Source organism: Pristiophorus japonicus, chromosome 9 (assembly GCF_044704955.1).
Source record: "Pristiophorus japonicus isolate sPriJap1 chromosome 9, sPriJap1.hap1, whole genome shotgun sequence".
NCBI lineage: Eukaryota > Metazoa > Chordata > Chondrichthyes > Pristiophoridae > Pristiophorus > Pristiophorus japonicus.
In genome coordinates this window covers 113,927,344-113,936,292 of record NC_091985.1, presented here as the reverse complement: position 1 = coordinate 113,936,292, position 8,949 = coordinate 113,927,344, and the positions used below count along the sequence as shown (strand labels likewise).

At 42.8% G+C, this 8,949-nt stretch overlaps 1 protein-coding gene across 2 annotated transcripts in view; it reads right to left on the bottom strand.

The window, feature by feature from the left end:
• Positions 1 to 1,157: 1,157 nt before the first annotated feature.
• The window catches only part of LOC139272661 (radial spoke head protein 3 homolog), an 85,908-nt gene continuing 78,116 nt past the window's right edge, over positions 1,158 to 8,949 (bottom strand). For both annotated transcript variants that reach the window (XM_070888745.1, XM_070888744.1), the window contains exon 9: positions 1,158 to 1,443. The gene's annotated coding sequence lies outside the window, so the exon portion shown is untranslated. The remainder of the gene's footprint in view (positions 1,444 to 8,949) is intronic.

The window sequence follows — 8,949 nt, the reverse complement described above, 5'->3', positions numbered from 1 at the left end:
ATATATATTAGAATAAGGTGGAGGAGAGATGGGTGCAGCCTTTCTTTGCTGCTGCTGTTATTGTTGTTACTGCTGTAACTGTTCTCAAATTACAAGTTTTTTGTTATGTAACTACAGGACAGACTGCGCAGCACCAAATTCAAAAATAGAACGGGGAAACTTGCTCATTTTTTTTGAATAATTGGGGCCAAGCAAAACGGGCGTAACTCTGGCAGTACGCCAAAAAGCGGCATTGGGGAAAATTAAGACCTATAAAAGTAATTCAATTAAAGCAAAATTCTTTGGGACGTTCTGATGTCATGATAGGGAGCTATATAAATTCAGGATGTTTTTTTAGTGAAGAATCCTACAAATTCTACTAATATTATGTAACAAATAATCAGCATTGTGTTTTAAACGCAAATATAAACTACTGTGGCCCTTCAAAATAGGCTTAATCATTATGCGATTCATGTATTCAAAATGCCTTGGTGCTCTTGTTTTAAAATAAGGTATCCACCAATCTTAATATATTTTCAGAGGTTAGACGATTAGTCAGTTCCATGTTATCCACAAGATTTTTTAAGCACTAAGATTGAGGAATTCAGGTGGCAGGTTAGTTAGTAGGGGATGAATTGTTCCAGGGCTCAATTACGTGGAGGAACCAGTTTGTCAGGATCTTTAACAGGTTAGTTGTATGATATTTTGACAAAGTACTCAGAGTAAAAGTGGAGGGCAGTAATCTTATCTCCAGGGTGTGGTCTTCAAAATTCACCTTGCTGCTCACTGGTGTGAATTTAAGCATCTTTTTAACTCTCAGCTCAAGCATCCACTCAGTCTTCTGTGGGTTCATGTACTCTCCACCACTCAAGGGTGGGAAGAATGCAACAGCCACATCTGCCCTCAGGGGAGCAACTCCTCCTGCGAGCAGATGAAGAGAAGTCATATCAATGTGCACAGCTCAGACTTTGGAAACTTTTCCAGCTACAAGACCAGAACAGCCAAGGCCAGAACTGCTGTAATGCAAAACCACAGAAAAGAAAACAAAAATAGGACAAATTAGAGAGAAAAAGTGCATAAATAATAAATATGATTCAAAGGATGAAAGCATCTATAATCCAATACACAATGAGGTTAAGGACAAACTGTACTAAAGCTTCATGTGAAAAGCAGTTTTATTTTAAGTTTGCTCATTACATGTTTACACAGTTTAATAATGCATTATCCTTCAATCACATTTACTGTCTGAAACCTCAACACCCACTAACTTATTTACAGATGTACGATTTGCTTGTTCAAGTTATGTGCCATTGATATCATTCTACACAAGTCCAGGAGTCACTGGAATCTGAAGAGTTCAATTTTTAAAATCTTATTCAAACTATGATGAATATAAAAGCACTTCCTATTCTGTCCATACCCTGGATACTTCAATCCAATTGTGTTTTTTTGTTGCTCTTCCTCCTAGAAAATAAGAAATAAAAGGTAAATTATTGAGTTAAGACTGAATACATATACTAAAGCTTGCACCAAGGCAAGTTTCACCTATATAAGGAAGTTTATGAATAAGGACAACAGGATTGAGTTTATATGGTGGGACAGCAGGATTTATATTCCCGACCTTGCGTATAAATGCTTCATTCTAACCAATGGAAATATAACTTTCCTTTTGATTTCACTTGAACCTTTTCAACTTGCTTGCATCTTTTTACATTAATTGCAACACGTTAAATGCAATGTGGCTCCCATTATATAAAATCAACAGCTGATGAGTGATTAACTTATGGAAATTGGGTTGAGTTCTGAAGTAGAATACAGAAAGAATACTGTATTCATTTTAAGATCAAACAGAGTAGAAATGAGGCCTTCCAGTTATTGAGCAGACAGAACAAATGGCAACAGTATGTAAAGGCTTGTGTGCTGCAATCAATTGTAACCTTGCTGATTAAAATGGTGTCCTGTTTAAAAAAAATAAAGCCTCAAAAGTGCCTGAAAGCAACATTTTACTTTTTCAATAGAATAGTACTTATATCAATAGCTATAGAGGCTGAAACGATTGCACTGGATCAGAAGTGTAAGAAGAAACAGAAAAGACATGGAAGATGTAGAAGAGGAACTGGCTGAATGTAACCAGAATAGATTACTTAAAAAAAAACTCCACCTCTCTCTCCCAAATCCCCATTCAACAGGGAAAACAAGTCATTTTGCCCTGACGAAGGGTCATTGACCAAAAACATTAACTCTTTTTCTCACTCCACAGATGCTGCCTGACCCGCTGAGATTTCCAGCATTTTGTGTTTTTGTTTCAGATCCCGGCATCCGCAGTATTTTGCTTTTGTATTAAGGAATTTTGTCACTGGCATTAATGCACCAAACCAGCCTACAACTTTTGGCCTTATGATTTTGCCGCCTCCACCACTTTTTCCCAGCAGTATAGCCCAGACTGGGAACCTGCTACATGGAAATCATGAGCAAGTATCCATGTCTCATTGTTGTGTTGGATTGGAGTTTTTTCCCCCCAATTCTATCAAAAGTTTTGTCTTCAAATGGTCAGCAAGTACAGGCTCCAAGCTCACTTATCCACACGTCAGTTGTTGTGTTGTATTGTGTTTGAACCGAGTACAGGAATCTGCAGTGCTAACTGCCTATGCCTGTAACTGTCCCATTAAAGAGTTGCTTTAGTATTGAGAAGATCCTGGCAGGATTGCTGAAGGGAGCATATCCAATCCTGTATTCCTATTCATGTGTGTTATCAAATGCTTCTGATATCTAAAGGTAAAGGTCATAAACAAAAATACTTGTGCCCCAGTCACATTCTGCTTATGCTAACAATTGATTGAAATTTAAAAAAAACATAGCTTTAAAAAGAAAATGGAGAAAAAATAAAGCAGGATTACTGATCTTAGATTGTAACACAAACTAAATAGGAGAAATAGCACAAAAGTAGTAGAGAATTGAAACCAATTGATTTTCAATTATCCCTCGTTATGTGAAAGGTTCAAGTGACTCTCAAATACCATAATATAATAGTTACTGTACATCAAGCCATTAGAGAAGGAAAGTCAACACCGTAACTCCAGGTCTGAGCATCAGAAATGCAAGAAACATATTAGGAGCAGAAGTAGGAGTTGGCCATATTGCCATTCAATAAGATCATGGCTGATCTTCGAACTCAACTTTACTTTTCCACCCGATCCCTATATCCCTCGATTCCCCTAGAGTCCAAAAATCTATTTATCTCAGCCTTGATTATACTCAATGGTTTAGCATCCAGAGAGCTCTGGGGTAGAGAATTCCGAAGATTCAAAACCCTCTGAGTGAAGAAATTCCTTCTCATCTAGTCTTAAATGGCCAAACTCCTTATCCTGAGACTGTACCCCCTAATTCTAAACTCTCCAGCCAGGGGAGACAACTTCTCAGCATCTACCCTGTCAATCCGCCTCAGAATCTAATGTTTCAACGAGATCACCTCTCAACCTTCTAAACTCCAGAGAATATAGGCCCAATCTACTCGATGTCTCCTAGAAGGGCAATTCTTTCATCCCAGGAATCAATCTAGTGAACCTTTGTTGAAAGCCTCTAAGGCAATTATAATCCTTCCTCAGATCAGGAGACCAAAAACTGTGCGCAGTACTCCAGGTGTGGTCTCACCAAAGCCCTTTACAATTCTAGCAAGACTTTCTTACTCTTGTACTCCAACCCCCTTGCAATAAAGGCCAACATGCTATTTGCCTTCCTAATTGCTTGCTGTACCTACATGCTAACCCTCTGTTTTTCCTGTACGAGGACACCTAAATCTCTCTGAACACCAACATCTAATAGTCTCTCACCATTTAAAAAAAAGTCTGTTTTTCTATTATTCCTACCAAAGTGAATAACATCACATTTCCCCACATTATAATCCGTCTGCCACCTTATTGCCCACTCACTTTACCTGATAATATCCCTTTGCAGGCTCTTTTTGTCCTCCTCACAGCTTACTTTTCTACCTAGCTTTGTATATAGTCAGTAAACTTGGATACATTACACTCGAGCCCTTCATCTAAGTCAATAATAGATTGTAAATGGCAGACTTGAGCTAACTTGAAAATGACCTGTGTATCCCTACTCTGTTTTCTGTCCGTTAACCAATCCTCGATCCATGCTAATATATTACCCGTAAATCCATAAGCCCTTATATTGCGTAACAACCTTTTATGTGGCAGCTTATCAAATGCCTTTTGGAAATCCAAATATACTACATCCATCCATTCCCCTTTATCTACCCTGCTAGTTACATCCTCAAAAAACAAATAAATTTGTCAAACACTATTTCCTTTTCATAAAACCATGTTGACTCTGCCTTATCATATAATTTTCTGAGTGCCCTGTTACCACTTCCTTAATAATGTATTCCAGCATTATCCCAACGACTGATGGCAGGCTAACTGGCCTGTAGTTCCCTGTTTTCTCTCTCCCTCCTTTCTTGAATAGCGGAATTACATTTGCTACCTTCCAAGCCACAGGGACCATTCTCGAATCTAGGGAATTTTGGAAGATCACAACCAATGCATCCACTATCTCTACAGCCACCTCTTTTAGAATCCTAGCATATAGGCCATTGGGTCCAGGGGATTTGTCGCCTTGAAGTTCCATTAGCTGCTCAAGTACTTTACTCTACTGATATTAATTACTTTAAGCTCCTCACACTCATTAGATTCTTGGTTCCCCACTATTTTTGGTATGCTTTTTGTATCTTCTACTGTGAAGACAGATGCAAAATATTTGTTTAATGTCTCTGCCATTTTCTTATTCCCATTATAAATTCTCCTGACTCAGCCTCTAAGGGACCAATGTTTACCTTTGCTACATTCTTCCTTTTTACATACTTGTAGAAGCTCTTACAATCTGTTTTTATATTTCTTGCTAGTTTTCTCTCAGTCTATTTTTTCCCTTTTTATCAATTTTTTGGTCATCCTTTGCTGGTTTCTAAAGCTCTCCCAATCCTCAGGCTTACTACTATTCTATGCAACATTATAAGTCTCTTTTTAAAAATCTAATACTATCCTTAACTTCTTTAGTTAGCTGTGGGTGGATCACTTTTCCCAGTTTTTAAATTCGAATGTATATTCGTTGATAATTTTGGAATATTTCTTTTAATGTTTGTCACGGTTTATCTACCGTCATACCTTTTAATTTAATTTCCCAATCTACCTTAGCCACTGAATGACCACCCTCATACTCATGTAATTGGCTTTAAATTTAAGACTGTAGTTTTGGATTTAAGAATGTAATTCTCAAACTAAATGTGAAATTTTATCATATAATGATCACTCTGCCCCAGAGCATCCTTGTGGAAACCAATGCCACAGGAAGGAAGAGTTGAGGTCATGCAGTCAGAGTTTTAGGAAATAGCAAGGATGGGACAGGACTTCAAAAAACATAGTAATCTCTGCATTACTCCCAGTGTCACATGTAATGTGTATAGGAACTGTAGGATAAGACAGGTTAACACGTGGTTAGAGAAATGGTGCAGGAGGAAGGGCTTCATATTCCTGGGGCATTGGGATCAGTTCTGGGGCAGGAAGGACTTGTACAAGTCAGATGGGTTGCACTTCACAAATGTCCTCGTATGAAAGTTAACAAGTGTTGCGGGAGTGTTTAAACAAATTTGGAAGGGTTGGGCACCAGATGCAACACCAAAGAGGAGAAACGAGGTTCACATCGGACTGGGAGAGATGAAAAGCACTAGGGTAAAGAATAGTTCAGAAATAAGAGGGATCAGATAGGGGGACAAATGCGAGGCAGTCTAAGATGGCTTTGAGTGTAAAAGCACGTTGTTATGGTAAATGGGGGTTGGTGAGCTGCAGGCACAAATCACCACATGGCACAACTCTCCCAATCTACCTTAGCCAACTCGGTCCTCATACCAATGTAATTTACTTTATTTAAGTTTAAGACTCCAGTTTCATACTTAAGTACGTCACTCTCAAAGTCAATGTGAAATTCTATCATATTATCATCACTCTTCCCTAGAGGATCCTTTACTAGGAGATTACTAATTAAACCGGTCTCATTACACAATACAAAATCTAAAATAGCCTGTTGGTTGCACAACCTGTTGCTCCAGGAAACTGTCTCACATGCATTCCATGAACATTCTCCAGATGACCATTGGTAATTTGATTTGCCCAATCCATGAAAATTAAAGTCCCCAATGATTATTGTTTTACTTTGTTACAAGCTCCGATTATTTCTTGATTAATACTCTGTCCAATGGTATAGCTACTGTTAGGGAGCCTAAAACTACTCCCAACAGTGTTTTCTGCCTCGTTATTTCTTATCTGCACCCATACGAATTCTACTTTCTGATCTTCTGAGCCAAGATCCTTTCTCACTGTTGTCCTTATGTCATCCTTTATTATCATGGCTACTTCCCCTCCTTTTCCATTCTGCCTGTCTTTTCTAAACATCAAGAATCCTGCAATATTTAGTTCTCAACCTTGGTCACCTTGTAACCACGGGGCCGAAATTCAGGGTCTCAGAGACCCGTTAATGCCCATTTGCGGCAGCCATGCGGCGGAATCCTGTGGCCCAAATTCAAGTCAGGGATTTTTCAGCCTGGACCCCATACCACCCGATGTTGATGACCACCACAAGCACGTCATCAGTTCGTGCACCGCCACTTTTAGTTAACGTAAAGGGCCCAAGTTTCCACATGATTTGCACCTGATTTTTAGGAGCAACTGGTGGAGAACGGACTATCTTAGAAATCGCAATTCTTCACATTTTTTTTTTCTGCAGTTCTAGTCAGGTAGAACAGTTCTACTTTGGAACAGAATTTTTTCTTCAAAAGGGGGCGTGTCTGGCCACTGACGCCTGATTTCTAAGTTTCCACAGTGAAAACGTACTCCAAACTAACTTAGAATGGAGCAAGTGAAGATTTTTGTAGAACTGAAAAAACCTGTTCTACACATTAAAAAAGCAGGCGCAGGTTACAAATTAGGCGTAGGGAACGAGGGGGGGGGGGGGGTGGGGGAAGGGAAGTCATTAAATTCTACAATAAATCCTTAGTTATACTTATACAAATATTATACAAATAAATCCAACCTGAATAAACATTTATAAGCAAAGAAAAGATTAAATAAAGCATGTTCCTACCTGTGTGAAAGTTCTTCAGGCAGGCCTTTAGGAAGCGGTTTGCCGTCGGGACCGAAGGCTGAACGGGCCGGGCCCGAGATTTCGGGCAGGGCCCGTCCCCAGCACCAGAGGAAGGTGGCGTTGGGTCGGGTCGGGAAGAGAGGTTCGGTTCGGGTTGGGTCGGCGGGGGAGGGAGGGAGGGGGAGGGAGGGAGGGGGAGAGAGAGGGAGGGAGGGAGGGAGGTCAGGTCGGGGAGGGAGGTCAGGTCGGGGAGAGGGAGGTCAGGTCGGGGAGAGGGAGGTCAGGTCGGGGAGAGGGAGGTCAGGTCGGAGAGAGGGAGGTCAGGTCGGGGAGAGGGAGGTCAGGTCGGGGAGAGGGAGGTCAGGTTGGGGAGAGGGAGGTCAGGTCGGGGAGAGGGAGGTCAGGTCGGGGAGGGGGAGGTCAGGTCGGATTCAGTCCGGGGGCGAGAGTAGAGTCGGGTGGGAGCGGGAGCGGCAGACGGGTCGAGTCGGGGGGGGGGGCAGAAGCAGGAGCGGCGGGGAAGCAGGAGCGGCAGCGACAGGCGGGTCGAGTCGGGTCCGGGGGGGGGGGGGGAGGGAGAGCAGGAGCGGGAGTCGGCAGGAAGCAGGAGCTGGCCGTGGGAGGAGCCTTATTCACGCAGCCCCAGTGAGGCCATTCGGCCAGGGCTAGGGGCTGCGTGCTTCGGGCCCCTCCCACACAGTTTCGGGCGCCTGGAGCTACTGCACTTGCGTGCCCACTGTAGCACGCATGTGCAGAGCTCCCGGCACTGTTTTCGGCGCAGGGTCCTAGCTCCGCCCCCTACAGCTCCTGCTGCGCCGCGCCGAGGGCCAGAGGACCTGCAGGGAGGTGGAGAATACGGAGGGTTTTTTTAGGCGCACTTTGTGGCGCGAAAAACGGGCGCCCAGCTCGGAGGGGCGCCCGTTTTTTATCGTGTGGAAACTTGGGCCCAAAAACTTAGCGACCGAAATTCACCTCCATCCGTCGATCCCCGTCAGGTGGTGCCCTCGACTGCTTTCTCTGTCTGTGCACCTTCTGCGCACTGAGTGCGGCCTGGCAGCCTTTAAAGGGAAGGGCCCACTGCCGCGGCCGTCATCTATTAATTTTTGCCGGCTGACTTCCTAATTGGCAAGACAGTGCCCCTGGGTTCAGCCGGGCCGCCAACGGGCAGTCTGGCACCCCCTCTTGACCATGCCAAAACCCACCCTGGTGGCCCAGTGGTCAAAGGTAAAAAATGACTGAATCTCTCCCCTTTAACGGGCTGTGACATCACCACTACTCCACCGCATTGACAGCGGCGGAGTCCTGATCCTGCCCCAAATTAAGCTCCTTCCTGTCTAAGTCCCGCCCCCACTATGACCAATTTCTATTGGGACTTTGAAAAAAATTCTGGCTTTCTGGCCCCGCACATCTCTGTAATGGCTATTAGTTCAAAAACCCATTTATCTCTATTTGTACCACAGATTCATCTATCGTGTTACAAATGCTTTGTGCGTTCAGATAAAAAGCTTTAATTTTAACTTTTTACCATTATTCCCTGCTTCCACCTCATTCGCAGATGCACTCTTACTGTCAGAATCAGGTGAATTTATAATGGGGAACAAAGAAATGGCAGACCAATTGAACAAATACTTGGTTTTGTCTTCACTAAGGAAGCCACAAATAACCTTCTGGAAATACAAGGGGTCCGAGGGTCTTGCGAGAAGGAGGAACTGAAGGGAATCCTTATTAGTCAGGAAATTGTGTTAGGGAAATTGATGGGATTGAAGGCTGATAAATCCCCAGGGCCTGATAGGCTGAATCCCAGGGTACTTAAGGAAGTGGTCCTAGAAA